Below are 14027 nucleotides of genomic sequence, written 5' to 3'. Positions count from 1 at the left end.
CCAGTGGCCTCGTGGCCCCCTGCTCCAGGGATGCCTTTGGAAGGCAACCTCCAACCTCACTTTCAGTGCTCGTGCCTGATGGCCCCCGAGCTGGCCTTGACTCCGTGACCTCGACCCTGTCCCTGCTCCCGAAGCCCCATGCCGTCAGCCTGGCCCTTGTCCCTAGCCCTCCCATCCCTCCCCCTCGGGGCTCCCATCCTTTGCAGAACTGCCCCTGCTCAGGTTCCGAGTGGCAGGGCGGAGGCTGGGCAGTCCTGGGTCTCTTAGGCCTGCAGGTTGCTGTCCTGAAAGCCTGCAGGTGACGAGGACGCCACAGAGGCGGAAGTGGTGGCATCTCAGTGACTGCAGCAGGCCCCCGAGGAAGAACAGTTTCTCCTCGGCCGCCACCTGGGAGTGTCCGAGTCTTCCTGCCGGGGGCCCAGGACCCGCCCAAACTGCACCTGTGCTCATTACCCGCACGCTTGGGGCGAAGCAAGGAGTAGGGTGGTCCATCCCGTGTGACCGCCCTGCTCTGTGGGTGCCCAGCTCCGAGTCTGGGGCACAGAGGAGAGTAGGAAGGGGTCTTCCCTTCCCACGGTGGAGGACCCCATGGGTACAGCGGCACAGGGAGCACGGAGGCCGCTGGGGCTCCTGGGGCTTTCTGGTGCACCCCCGGCTCTGTGTGCTCTGAGCAGCCCCTTTGAAATCAGGCCCCGGTCAGATCTCGAAGTAGGTGTGTCCAAAGCCTGGGCCTCTCTGAGTCTCACGACTTTCCCAAGGCCTCACGTTGAGGTGGTAGTGGGGACCCAGCACTTCAGCTCCCTGAACAAGTCCCTTCTCACAGAGCAGAGAAAGGCTGGGTCTAGGGAATCGAGATGGGGAGGCTTCCAGCATCTTCTCCTGGAGTCATGAGCCATCTTTCTTCACCAGTCTTCTCCTAAAAGGGACAGTCTGACTTGCACCCATCAAACTCGGCTCCCCCAGGACAGTGTGGGGAAGGGGTGAGCCTTGGGCCTTGAGCCAGATGAGCTGGGTTCAAGGCCTGGGTTGTGTCCACCCCATAACCTTGGGGACACTGCGGGTCCCTTCCACATCTGCAGGTCTGTGGGCCTCATGAGTGGGTGTTGGGAGTTAACGAGGCAATGGTACATGAAAGTATAAAGTGACGATCAGAGAGGCTACACACCTGCCTGAGGTCACACAGCTCCGATCTCCAGAAAGAGCAGAATGTCAACTCAGATTTTTCACGTTTTAACTTCATAGTCAATGATTTTAACCATGGTGCTACAGCGTACATCCCCCCCACTCCCCCATCAGGCTCCCATCCCCAGCAGCTTGTCTGCATTTCACCTGTCAGCTCTCATCTCAGATGCCCTTAAGGATGGGGCAGCAGTTCCTGGGTCTTCTGGGGCAGAGGTTTCTGCAGACCTGCCCATCCAGGGGTCTAGGTGGTGACTGGGGCTTCTAGGGAAAACAAAGGGAAATAAACGTGGCTTTGTTTTGCCGAAAAGGTCTCGCAGCTGAGAGTCCTGCTGCCAGAGGCGTCCTCCCTGCCCTGGCCGGCTAAGCCTTCCACTCACAGGACCAGGCTGACCTCACAGGACCTCGGGCTGGCTGTAGCGGGGGGCTTCAGAGTCACATCAGAAGTGGATGGTCTGACCCTGGGCTCAGCCCCTCCTGTGGGCCTCAAAGGCACCAGGGAACACACTCAGCTAGAAAGTCTGCAAAGAGTCAAAATTTTATTTTTTTAGCAAGGGTTTTCTGAACGTCTCCTTTGCACGAGGCGCTGGGCCAGGCATTAGGGTGGGTGGGGGCTGATCGTCTGCTCATTCAGTGATTCTTTCACTGGTTCTTTCACCACGTATTCGTGGAGCCCAGTCTGCGTGAAGCGGGAGGCGGGAAGGCCAAAGGCCACATGGTCAGAGGCCAGGCTGAGGCGTGCAGCTGGTGTCCACGCTGGGGAGGACGGGCTGGGTTGGGTCAGACTTCTCAGAGCATCTGTAAATCCTACTTAACCACGCATACATTTCTTAAACCTTTTATTTTTACTTAAAATATTTAAAGTACACTAATTTGTCTGTCTCTTGATAAAAGGGCCAAAGCCTTTTGCCCAAACGTAAGTCTGCAGATTGGAGTTTGGGGTCATCTTTATGGCTGAAACTGCATCACGATGCATCAGCGCTGGTTTCCGGTTTCGGTTCTCTAAAGGGGGCTGAGAACAGGAAGGCCCTTGCGAAGCCTCTGAAAACAGTCTTGCGTCGTATGTGTGGTTATTCCCCTCGTGTGCTGGGACTTTCCGAAGCTTCTGACCTGGTTGCTAGAGATTGGCTCATGTTTTGTACCTGTATTTCATTTGTTTCCATCAGTGGTTCTCAAAGTGTGGTCCAAGGATGCGGGTGACCCTCGAGGCCCTTTGGGGAGATCCACCAGTCAAAACTAAGACTCTGCAAGCCCATACCAAGACGTCATTCGCCCTTTATCCCCTCATTCCCTCATGATGTACAAGTGATCATGTCCAGCGGCTGAGGCCCACTCTGATGCCTGGTGGACCGTGCTTGGGCTTTGAAATTCTTCCAGCTTTAATTTCTAATATAGTAAATACTGATAGATGTGAACCACCTAAACAAAAGCTCTTTGGGAATCTTCAGTAATTTTTGAGAGTGTAAAGGAGTCTTCATTCTTAACAGTTTGAGAACTGCTGGTTTCTATATTTATTAAATCACATATTTCTAATATCAAGCACAACTGGCATAAGAAAGACTTGGGAACAAACATAACTGACTTGTAATAAACTCAGAATTGACTGGAGGGCATTTTGCAGAACGGCCGAGAGCACTGAGCATGCCCGGAACATCAGCAAGGGTGCCTAGGGGACGAGGAGGCAGGCATCTGTCAGTGGGGAGGCCGGATAAGAGGTATCTACGGCGTAAGTGGTGACAGCAGTAACACGGGTGTCAGCTGTTTACCGAGCACAGGCTGAGCGCCAGGCCCCGGGCTCAGTGCAGCTCCACGTGTTGCCTTAGAGCCTCACCACCACCCTAGGAGAGAGGTCCTATCTTTCTTCTGGTTCTGTCATTGCACAGGTGGGGGAACTGAGGCTCAGAGGGGCCAAACAACGAGCCCCAGGGCCGCAGCCCCTAAGGAGCAGAGTTAGTCCTTGATCTCAGGGCTGTTGATCTCCAGGGCCCGAGTCTTCACCCGCACTTCTCACCTCTGAGTCCCTGAAGTCTCTGAGTTTCTAAGGAGGCAGAGCCTCAGGTGAAATCAGGGGGCTGCTGGTACCTTCGGGACAGTCTGGGCTGGGAGGCCGACACACGCACTGGGGACGAGGTCAGGGCCAGGTGGCCTCTTCAAGGTCATTTTCTTGCGGAAGCAGCAGAGCTGACCCAGACAGCACCCCACCCACCTCCCGGCACCCCGTCGGTGCCCAGCCTTGCAGGGGCCCTTGGGCAGGGACTCGATCCTGGCCTCTGCCGCCCTCTTACTGCATCCCTTCTGTGTCCTGTGTCCACCTGGATGGGAGGAAGCTGAGCTGCGTGTGTGCTGACCCTCAGGAGGAGCCCCTGACTTTTTGGGAGGTTGAACAGGTGGGACCAGCTGCTCCAGGGGCCCTTCCGTCTCACCGTCTGAGGCTTTCTCAGAGCCTGGGAATCCTGGGCTGGTCCCATCCTGCCAGTTCTGAGGTTGTTCAGGGGCCCCCTGTGGCCCCCCGTGGCCCCCCGTGGCCAGCCGCTGCTGCTGCTGCTGTGGGTTGGAGCTGTGGTTGAGGAATGGGGAGTGGCAACTGCCCTCCACATCTCCGAGGGGCAGCTGGACGTCCCAAATGAGGGGCCACGGTCACCATGGAGATCTTTTGTTTACTCCCGCCTCCGTGTGAGATAATCTGCAGAACTGCCGTTTTCTACACTTTCAACATAGTGGAATTCAGGAAAATTCCACGGCCAGGCCAGCCTCCAGTTCTAAAGGCAGCAACCCAGGCAGCCTGCACAAGACCTCAGGATGCAGGCAAACTTCTCTGGCCTCTAATCTCCTTCTTCCCCTAAGAGAGCACATGCTTCTCCTCTGCTCCACGTTTTCTGCCTCCGTGCCTTTGCTCAAGCCAGTGCACCACCAGGAGGGCCCACCCTCCCCACTGTTCAACTGAGCCAGCTTCTTATCCCACCCCAGGGCCAAGGGCAAGTGTTACCTCCTCCTCCATGCTGGCCTCCTGGATTCCACCTTGCCTCCTGCCTCCCACCTCCTGACCTGCTTGAGGCCTCTTCCCCTTCTTAGTCTCTCTCCCATCTTGTGTGGTGTTGATTACTTTCTACGTGACTCTGCAGTCATTTGTGTGTTTTCATCTCGCACCCAGACAGCAAATCCCGGGGGCACACAGGCTGTTCCTTCCCCCACCCTCAGATACCCCAGCCGTGGAGTGATGTCCCCAAGAGGCAGGCAGTGAGTGCCTAGAGAGGGAGACCTGGGAGCTAGGGATCTGGATGACACTGAGCCAGTGACTTAACTTCTCTGAGCCTGTTTCCCCAGCTACTGAGCAGGGTGGGGGCCTGGAGGATTTCAAGGGGCCCTTTCAGATCTGCCCTTCTCTTTGTCGCCTTTTGAAGACTTGACACTTTCCCCACGCTGCTTACGAGCCCAAGGTGTTTTGCAGAGGAAGTGTCTGGAGAAGGGGTTGGGCCGCGAGTGGCAAGACCCCCCCCCCCCACTCTTCTGGGATTCCAGGATGGCTGCCCTGGGAGCAGAAGGCACCGAAACACAGCCCTGTGCTGCCCCCGTGTGTCCTCTCTAGGCACTGCACCCAGGGGGCCTGTCTCAGCCCGCCTTTCCAAGGGCTACCCTGGCAGATGCACATCACCAATCTGGATGGCCCGCTTGACCCTCCGCTGCCTTCTTGCTCAACGCTCACCTGGGCCAGGGAGCTCCTGGGGACTAGCAGTAACCCTAATAAGAGGGCGTCCAAGGGTGGAAGGACTGTGGTCTCAGATCAGCCAACCAGGAGCCTTGTTCTGGAGGTGCCATTATGTGGCGAGAAGGATGGTCGTAGGAGCCCCCAGAGGTGTTCACATGTGCTTCTTGGTCTCCAGGCTCTCCCCCCGCCCCGACCTCCGCCGAGTGGCCTGCAGGCCGTGTAGGATCACACCCACAGCACCTGCAGGGAAAGGACGGCTGGGAGAGGGCCAGCCTGGCTCTCCGTCAGGTGCTCCCGCCGCTCTATCTGGCGCGGCCAGAGCACAGCTCCTAGTGGGCTGAGCTGAGACCCTTCTGCCCCTTTAGGACTGGTAGTGGTCAGGCACCTCCCCAGCCTCTCCCCATCTTGATCCTTCCCACGCGTAGGCCTCCCCTTCTCAACCCTCGTCCTCTGTGCCACCCTTCCTAATACCCTGTCCTGAGCTGACCTGAACCTGGGTCTCGGGCACCCTCCTAGGACTGTGCATGGCTCAAGAGGGCCCTGGGGGAGCCCTCACCCGCCCCAGGGGGACCTCAGACGCGGGAGTATTGGTGACGGGAAGGGGCTGGGCTTGAAGCTTCTGCCTGCAGACCTGCAGAGCTCCACCCTCACCCATCCCTGTTCTGCCTTCTCCACTCCTCCCAGCATCACCTCCTTCCTGGGCTCTCCTCTCTCCTGCCTGCAAGATGGCCCTCCTGGCTCCCAGCTCCAGGCCCCACCTCCATAAGCAGTGCTCTGTGGCCTCTCAGCCCTACGCAGGCAGGCTCCTCTGTTACCCTTGTCCTTCCCAGATGTGGGGGAGGAGCACAGGGGTCCTAGGGGACCCCCTCTCCCGGGTGTCCTGTGCTGACCTCCGTCCTGCCTTAGTGTAGACGAGCTGAGGTCTGGGACCTCCACGTGGCAGTGGGTCCTCCTCTTCTTTTTTATTTTTTTTAATTAATTAAATTTATTTATTTTTGGCTGTGTCGGGTCTTCGTTTCTGTGCGAGAGCTTTCTCTAGTTGCGGCGAGCAGGGGCCATTCTTCATTGAGGTGCGCGGGCCTCTCACTATCGCGGCCTCTCTTGTTGCGGAGCACAGGCTCCGGACGCGCAGGCTCAGTAGTTGTGGCTCACGGGCCCAGTTGCTCCGCGGCATGTGGGATCCTCCCAGACCAGGGCTCGAACCCGTGTCCCCTGCATTGGCAGGCGGACTCTCAACCACTGCGCCACCAGGGAAGCCTGGTCCTCCTCTTCTTGACCTAGTCTACCAGGCAGACCTGACCTCTCCCCTGTCCCATTTGCCTTCCAGCTGTTTCTGCTCTCTCCTCTCTCCGCCCCTTCTCCTCCTTCCTCCCGGCTTGCTCTTCCTCCAGCAGTGAGGTGCATGCCGGACGGGGTGAGGCTGTGCTGGGCTGGGGCTGTGGTTCCAACAGGCAGGTCTGGAGCTGCTGCCACGGTGCAGCTCTGGGAAGGTCCAGGGTCTCGATGACAAGCCATGCTTAGCGTAACCCGGATACATCGCTGTGCTCACCGGGCCAGGATGTTCAGGACTGGGTAACAAGCAAAGAGAACCAGCCCACTTTATTAGCACCTGCCGCAGTTGTACCCCTCACTCTGCTTCTTCACAGCTCTCTTCCTCGGGCTTCTCCATCCCAGAAGCTCCAGGGGGGGCTTCTTCCTCCCCAGCTGGGGGCTGCCCCTTCTGGAACATGTGACTTTCTCAGCCCCTGCCTCAGCTGTGAGGTGACCCTGTCCAGGCTGCTCATGTTTCAGTGGCCAGGACTTGTCACGTGCCCCCCTCCAGCCACGGGATGGGCAGGCTGCTATGAGCTGGATGGAGAATTGATGTCGGGCGGGGCATGTTCAGTGTCCCCCAGCTCCCTCAGGGCCCCCACTGGATTCTACCCTGGCCCTTCTCACCCATTCTCCCACCTGTCAGTCTCTTTCGGATGTTTAACCTCTATACCCGCACTGCATTCTGTGAAATTTCCTTCCAGTTATGTCTCAGTTCACCAAATCTTTCTATTTCTCTACGTCACCAATTCTGCTCACTAAACTATTAATTTTTTAGTTTTTAAGTGACTTTTTTGGGGGGTGATTTTCAATTGTAGAATGTCAATTTGGTTCATTTTCAAGTCCATCTGTTATTTTTTCATAGAACCTTGTTTTTTAGATTTTTTTTAAAGATTTTTTTTGATGTGGACCATTTTTAAAGTCTTTATTGAATTTGTTACAATATTGCTTCTGTTTTATGCTTTTTTGGTTTTTTGGCCATGAGGCATGTGGGATCTTAGCTCCCCAATCAGGGATCGAGCCCGCACCCCCTGCATTGGAAGGCAAAGTCTTAACCACTAGACCACCAGGGAAGTCCCTTAAATATGGTTTTTAATTCCTTCTTTATGTCTTTAATCATTTTAAACATTTTAAACATGGTTTATTATTTCATTTGAACTGTTATTATAAGTGCTTGGGGGATTAATCATTCTGTTTATTTTTTAATCTGCTGACTTTCTCTTGTGAATTGTTTCCTTGTGTATTTTGTGATTTTAAAAAATTATTTTGAGTTTTTCTTGGGGTGTATTACCATTTGTTTTCTAGGGGAGGCCCACATGCCCTGGGATGGGAGGTATTTCCAGGAAAGGATTTTATCTTTGCTTTGGTCTGGATCCAAGGGATCATTTCTCTAAAAACAAATTTTGCAATAACTTTTTGGTTTGGGATGTCCTTGCTTTATGGGAAGTATAAATTAAAACTGTCCATCTGGTTGGGTGGGGTGGGTTTGGAGCTTCCATTTTGTTTGTTTTATTCTCCAAAAAATGTTTTATTCTGGAAAAAATCTGGCACAATTTATCCCATTTTCCATTTGTCCATAATGTGCAAAACCACTGAAAAGCCCAGTGAGAGGATGGTTATTATCTGATACTTATTTGTTTCCTACGGTGTGGCGGTCTAACATTCAATTAACTAAAATAGCATTGGTCCTCATATCTACTTTCAGTTGAGAGCCAATATTTTGGAGCTTCCAATTTTAATGGGAACTTTTATGCACCCTCATCTTTTCTGAGCAGAGTCAAGCTTTGCTCCTGAGATTGCGCTTGTATTTTCTGAGTCTTTCTTATAAGGAAGGGCCAGTCTTCCAGGGACCTGACTTTATTCAGAGTACCCAGTTCACCTCTGCCTCTTCTATGTCAGGGATGTATTTCCTCTCTTCCCTGAGTGTTAAAACCCAGCCCCTAGCCCTTAGGACACATATTTATATTTGACCCCTCCCTGGGCTTCTGTGGTGTTGGCTCATGAATGATCCTTCTGGCTTGTGGTTCCTACTTTATTTCTGGCTCAAGAAGTGCCCTCCTTCCTTCTTTCAAACTTGCCTATGAATTAGAAAGAAATTGACACGTTTTGGGGGTGCCGAGATGGCTAGCAGGGCAGAGATGGGAATTTTCTAGTCAACTTTTGTTATTAATTCCTAGATTAATTTTGCAGTGCTCAGAAGACATCTCTGAATGATGTAAATCCTTTAAAATTTGTGAGGTTGGCTTTGTGACCCAGCATATGGTTCATTTTCTTAAATATTTGTGCATTTAAAGAGTGCGTATTCTGTCATTGTTGGATGTAATATAGTTCAAGCTAATTGTGCTGTTCACACTTATATCCTTATTGCTTTCCTATTTTTATTGAGAGGCATGTGCTAATGTCTTCTAACATTACTATAGATTTGTCTCTTTCTCCTTTTGGTTTAGTGCTTATCTGGCATAGTTTTTTTCCCCAACCTTTGCTTTCACCATTTTTTGCTTGTTTTTGAGGTAGATCTCTTGTAACCAAAATATAAACAAGTTTTAAAAATCTGATGTGAAGTTTTAGTCTTATTTGGAGTATTTAGTCCATTTACATTTAATTTAACGATTAATATATTTGGATTTATAGCTACACTTTTACTATTTGCTTTCTATTTGTTGTACCTATTTAATGTTGTCTGCTCCCCTTCCCTTTCCCCCTGGTATTTGGCCATTTGGTCCTGTTCCTTGGCATGCCTAGTAATTTTTCATTGAATTCTGGGCATCATTCATCCTTTTCTCTGATGGGTGGATAAACTGTGTGTGTAGGGGTGGGGCTTAGTCATCTTAATCCAATCAGGAGCTGAGTGGATGCTATTCAAGTACTGCTACTCAGGGCTGGGTGGCAGGATTGGAACACCTCTGCTCATGTCTGCTCCTACAGCATGGTTTTAAGGTGTGTTCATCAGGGCTCTTGCCCCATGATAGGTCCTGAACTCTAGTCCTTGTGTCCTCAGCACAGTGAGAAAATTAAAAAACTTCACTTACTTTTCAGGCTCTGTGTTTACCTTTCTAGTTTTCATCTTGTTCAGCTTCAGAAATCTTCAGATATTTTGAGGGGGAAATTGACTGAGAGCTGGGCTTAGTTCTTTGCCCCACTGCCACCCCCAAGAATCTCATTTTTGTCTTTCCAGGTCCATAAGCCTACCAGCGTCTTTGTTAGTTTCCTTGATTCCCCTGGTAGCTCTAACCTGGACCCCTTGCCTCTTGCTCTGTCCAGGATTCCCAAGTGCCCTGAGTAGCAAAGTACACATTTATTAAAAATTTTAAGTTTAATACAAAAATAAAGAAAAAAATGTCAAGACCTAATACTCAGCAAATGAAGCTTGTTCAAGGTGCCAGTGCAGGACCTTGGCCTTTTAGGCTTGATTGCTTCTCCAATGCCTTCAAACAAATGTTCCTTGGTGTGCCATCAGCCTTCTTGTTGTCCTCAGTATTGGTCCTCTGCAAGGTCTCCAAGAAACAGGAGTCCCTTTGTATTATGTTTCAACCATTTTATATTTTGGGGTCTATATGTTACCCCAACCTTTCCTGTCCTAATATATATTTTACCAGCATTTCTATATATTTTTAGGAGGAAGTCATCCATAATAACTAGTCTTCCAGTTGGTTGAGCCAAAGGACCTTATACTGATTACAGTTAGAAAATATGAAGGACGTACTGTCATTGGTCACGTGGTATAGAATACACAGTTAAGTACGTGTGAAGAGAAATGTTTAAAAATGATATGTCTTATTAAAAAGATAATACACATTTATTAAACATTTTAAGTTACTACAAAAATAAAGAAAAATATGTCAAGACCTTGTACTAAGCCAATGAAGCTTGCTCATGTTGGAGACTCTGGACCCTGGCGTAGAACACAAAGCTCAGCGTTTTGCATTCATCGAATCAGGGAGTTACGCCATTTATCCAACAAATCACCGTAAGTATTGGCCCATGGGAGTTTCTAGAGGGCATTTACACCCAGCACTATGCATATAACACTATACATATATTATAAACACATGTATGCATACACACACACACACACACACACACACACACACACACACACACACACACACATATATATTTGTTCATTGCCACATACCCAATGCCTGAAAGAATGCCTAGAAGAAACAGGTGTTTAAAAAAACATTTGTTTGGGCTTCCCTGGTGGCGCAGTGGTTGAGAATCTGCCTGCAAATGCAGGGGACACGGGTTCGAGCCCTGGTCTGGGAAGATCCCGCATGCCGCGGAGCAACTGGGCCGTGAGCCACAGTTACTGAGCCTGCGCGTCTGGAGCCTGTGCTCCACAGAGAACAAGAGAGGCAGCGATAGTGAGAGGCCCACGCATGGCGATGAAGAGTGGACCCTGCTTGCCACAACTAGAGAAAGCCCTCGCACAGAAACGAAGACCCAACACAGCCATAAATAAATTAATTAATTAAAAAAAATTAAAAAACACATTTGTTTAATAAATGAATGAATAAACTAAATTTAAAAAAAAAGCCCTTGCACTCTGTGGCAACTGCTATCGTCATATTTTTTTCCAATCTTATTTTTCTACACTTTTGATTAGTTGAGTCATATTGTATAGACAATTCTATATGCTGCTCAAAGCAAAACACACATAAAACAAAACTTAGTATAGCATGTGCTGTGTGCCCCTGGCCCAACCAATTCACCACATAGAGCCCCAGTTTCTTCCTCTGAAAAACAGACATATGGTGACAGGGTTGTGGTGAAAATCCAACGGTAAATCTCTTACCGTTATTCCAGAGGCATAACTGCACAATACATTGTAGCTATTAGAATTTTAGGATCAGTAGTATCAGTAGTGCCCCCAGTCTAGAGAGGGGTTAACTAACTTGCTACAGTCATACCTGAGGTCCACACTCTGGTCTGCCCGACCCCAGGCTCTTTCCATCTCCACCTTCAGCCTCAAACCATACCTGGCACCATGCTGGGTCCTGAGACTTCAGAGAAACTGAAAGCTTCCTCTGGCAGTTGGAGTTTGGAGTGAATCTGTCATCACTTGCCACGATGATGCTGCATAACAAAAACCTCACCAAACCTCAGTGTCACACTGTTAGCATTGATTTAGCAGGTTATGAGTCTGGGGGTCAGTGACTCAGGCTGGGCTCTGCCAGACGGTTCTTCTGGTTGTGGCTGGGCTCACCCACATGTCTGCCAGTTGGCTGCAGGTTGGTAGACCCAGGGTGGACACAGCTGGGACAACTGGTGACCTTGGCTTTACCCCACATGGCCCACCCTCCGGCAGGCTGTCCTGGGCATGTTCTTGTGGAAAAGGCTGAGGAGCAAAAGGGGGTGAGGGAGAGATGCAAGTGTTTCTTCAAGCTTCTGCTTTTGTCATGTTTGCTAAAATCCCATTGGTGAAAGCAAGTCACGGGGCAGAGACTGAAATCTCTGGGGCAGGATGCCAGGCCCACAATGGGGGGCCTTGAAAGTGTCATGGCAAAGGGTCGGGTACAGGAAAGGTGAGGAATGGGGACATCACTGCATTTCATTTGTTTCAGGGAGGAGAAGACACAGAAATCATCCAGTTAGCCAGGGGGGCAGACAGATCAGAGCCCTCCTGTGTCATGCCAGCAGGATGACCTGTGATACATGAACAGATGGGCTCCTTCTAACCCCCAAACCCTTGAACTGGGCTGCTGGTCAGGAGGCCCACATTGCCCCGGGGGCAGGTCACAAAGGAAAGTGTGCAGGTGGCCAAATCCTGGCTTTTAACTTCAAGAGCCTTTGGCTGGGAATAAACAGAAAATTCAGAAATTTACGCAACAACATGTTCTTTCATCAACAGGAACTTCCCTTCCAGACCTCCTAGGAGGAGCAGAGAGAGGGATGTTCAACAGCTGAACTTGAACGGGGAACGTGTGCTCCTGAACTGAGCATGTCAACTTCACCGAGAGCATCAGGCAAGGGGCTGGAAACAAAGGCAGCGACCATCCTCGTGGAAGATGACCAGGCCTGGTGCACTCAGGAGAAACGCTGAGAGCTTGCCAAAAACCCAGGCAGAAGGCACAGGGCCTCCTTCGTCCTTCTGTCTGCAGTAACCTTGAACTTCAAGGAGCTGAACGGGCCTGATGCCAGGAGCTAAACTGGAGCAACCGCTGGCCCCAAATTAGGAATTTATAAGCGGCTCTGGGCTTATAAGCATCAAAAGCATATTCTTGCCCCAGTAGAGTTCGCCGGGATCCAGAAAGAGTCACACAAAGAGAGACCAAGAGAAACAAAATCTCTGGAGAGTTACATTTGGGGTGGCTGGAGGCTAGGTCGGCCCTAGGGTGACCTACGTGTCCCGGTTTCCCAGGACTTTCTTGAATTCAGCACTGAAAGTCCTGCATTCTGGAAACCCGCTTGGTCCGGTCACCCGGTTGGCCTGGTGGCTGGAATTGCAGGACAGTAGAGAGCCATGGACTCCTGTTCTGTCCCTCTGCTGGGTCCTGCTCACCTGGCTGGCTGTGGGTTGGGACTCGAGGGGCAAGGCCTCCCAGCAGCCCCCATGGCTGGGGGCACCTGCAGCGTTTGGGGGACAAGCCTGGTCCCTGAAGAGCACGGGGAGAGAGTCCCTCTTCTCGTTGCTGCCACTTCCCGTCCGACACCTGGAAGGAAATCTGTGTGGCCTGAGTGTATGTGGAGGGACAAGGACTTGATGGAAAGCTTTCCATAAACACAGACCAGCAGGGCAAAGGGCGGGGTTCTCAGACAAGGCAGGCACCTCCCTGGTTGCAGCTGATGGTGGTACATGCACATCCCTCGGTGCCCAGCATCTTCAGGCCCCTGTCCTCACCACTGTGTCTCCAGTGTGAGGCAAGGCGGGGAGGCCTGGGGGGATGGTGGCACAGAAGACCCCCTCCCCTTCTGCCCCGAGCCTGCTTCCTAGGCTGGGAATTAGAGGACATTTATTTAAATATTTTAAAATAGCACCCAAACAGTTTGACCGTCCTTGCCAGGAGAAAAGATGAAGCAGCACCCCGTGCGCCGAGCTGGCCCCCTCTCCGCAGAGAACAGACCTCAGGGGCCTGGGAAGCGGTCTGCGAGGAGCGAGCTGGCGGCCAAGCTTCCTGCCCTGAGCCCGGAGCCCTGAGCACTGTGGTATTCCCTCGTCAGGGGTTTGCAGTGACAATGGGATGCTGAAATTCAGAACATCCTTACCACCCCTCACTCCCAAAATGTATTTATATACGTTTGCACTGTTCCTATTGTGTTTGTCATCATTTTCAATGTCTTCCTGACAATTTGAGAGATTTGTGGGATTGGCTCGGGGATCTGGACAGGACACACTTCCCAAAGGCCAAGCTTATATCCTCTGCTGTGTCCCTGTTCAGTGGTTCCACTGTTTAAAGTAGTGTCAGCGTCACTCCCCATCACACATCAAGTTCATAATTGATACTTAACATACTGCATTATGTTTAAAAAATGCACACGGGTAGAGCTGGGTTTTCAGGCCTCTCCAGTCCCTTCCCCCCCGCAAACCCTCGGGCCAGGGCTGAGAAAGGGAGGGGGAGGAGGAAAAAAAAGAGTTAAATCCTGTGAGTGTGTGTGTGTGTGAGTGTGAATGTGCGTGTGAGTGTGTATGGTGAGGTCTTCTACCCCAAGTCCCCCGGGCAGGGTCCTGCAGCGTGCGGGAAGGAGGCCCCTTTTCATTAGGATCCCCCAAAGCAGCGGTGACCACCTGGGTCCCGGGGCCTCACCGCGGGAGCCCAGGTCACCTCCGGGATGCTCTGGCAGACGAGCAGCAGGTGGCTGTAGGGGAGGAGGGCAAAGAGAGGCCTGTGGG

The 14027-nt window shown here is 51.5% G+C and overlaps 1 protein-coding gene across 1 annotated transcript in view; it reads left to right on the top strand.

Moving 5' to 3' along the window:
- CHST15 (carbohydrate sulfotransferase 15) overlaps positions 1-13445 on the top strand; it is a 98902-nt gene extending 85457 nt beyond the window's left edge. The window contains exon 9 of the transcript XR_009535996.1: positions 12048-13445. The gene's annotated coding sequence lies outside the window, so the exon portion shown is untranslated. The remainder of the gene's footprint in view (positions 1-12047) is intronic.
- Positions 13446-14027: the final 582 nt, after the last annotated feature.

Source organism: Lagenorhynchus albirostris, chromosome 16 (genome assembly GCF_949774975.1).
Source record: "Lagenorhynchus albirostris chromosome 16, mLagAlb1.1, whole genome shotgun sequence".
Classification (NCBI taxonomy): domain Eukaryota; kingdom Metazoa; phylum Chordata; class Mammalia; order Artiodactyla; family Delphinidae; genus Lagenorhynchus; species Lagenorhynchus albirostris.
Note: the sequence above shows the minus strand (reverse complement) of the source record. Positions and strands in the feature narration are given on the sequence as shown.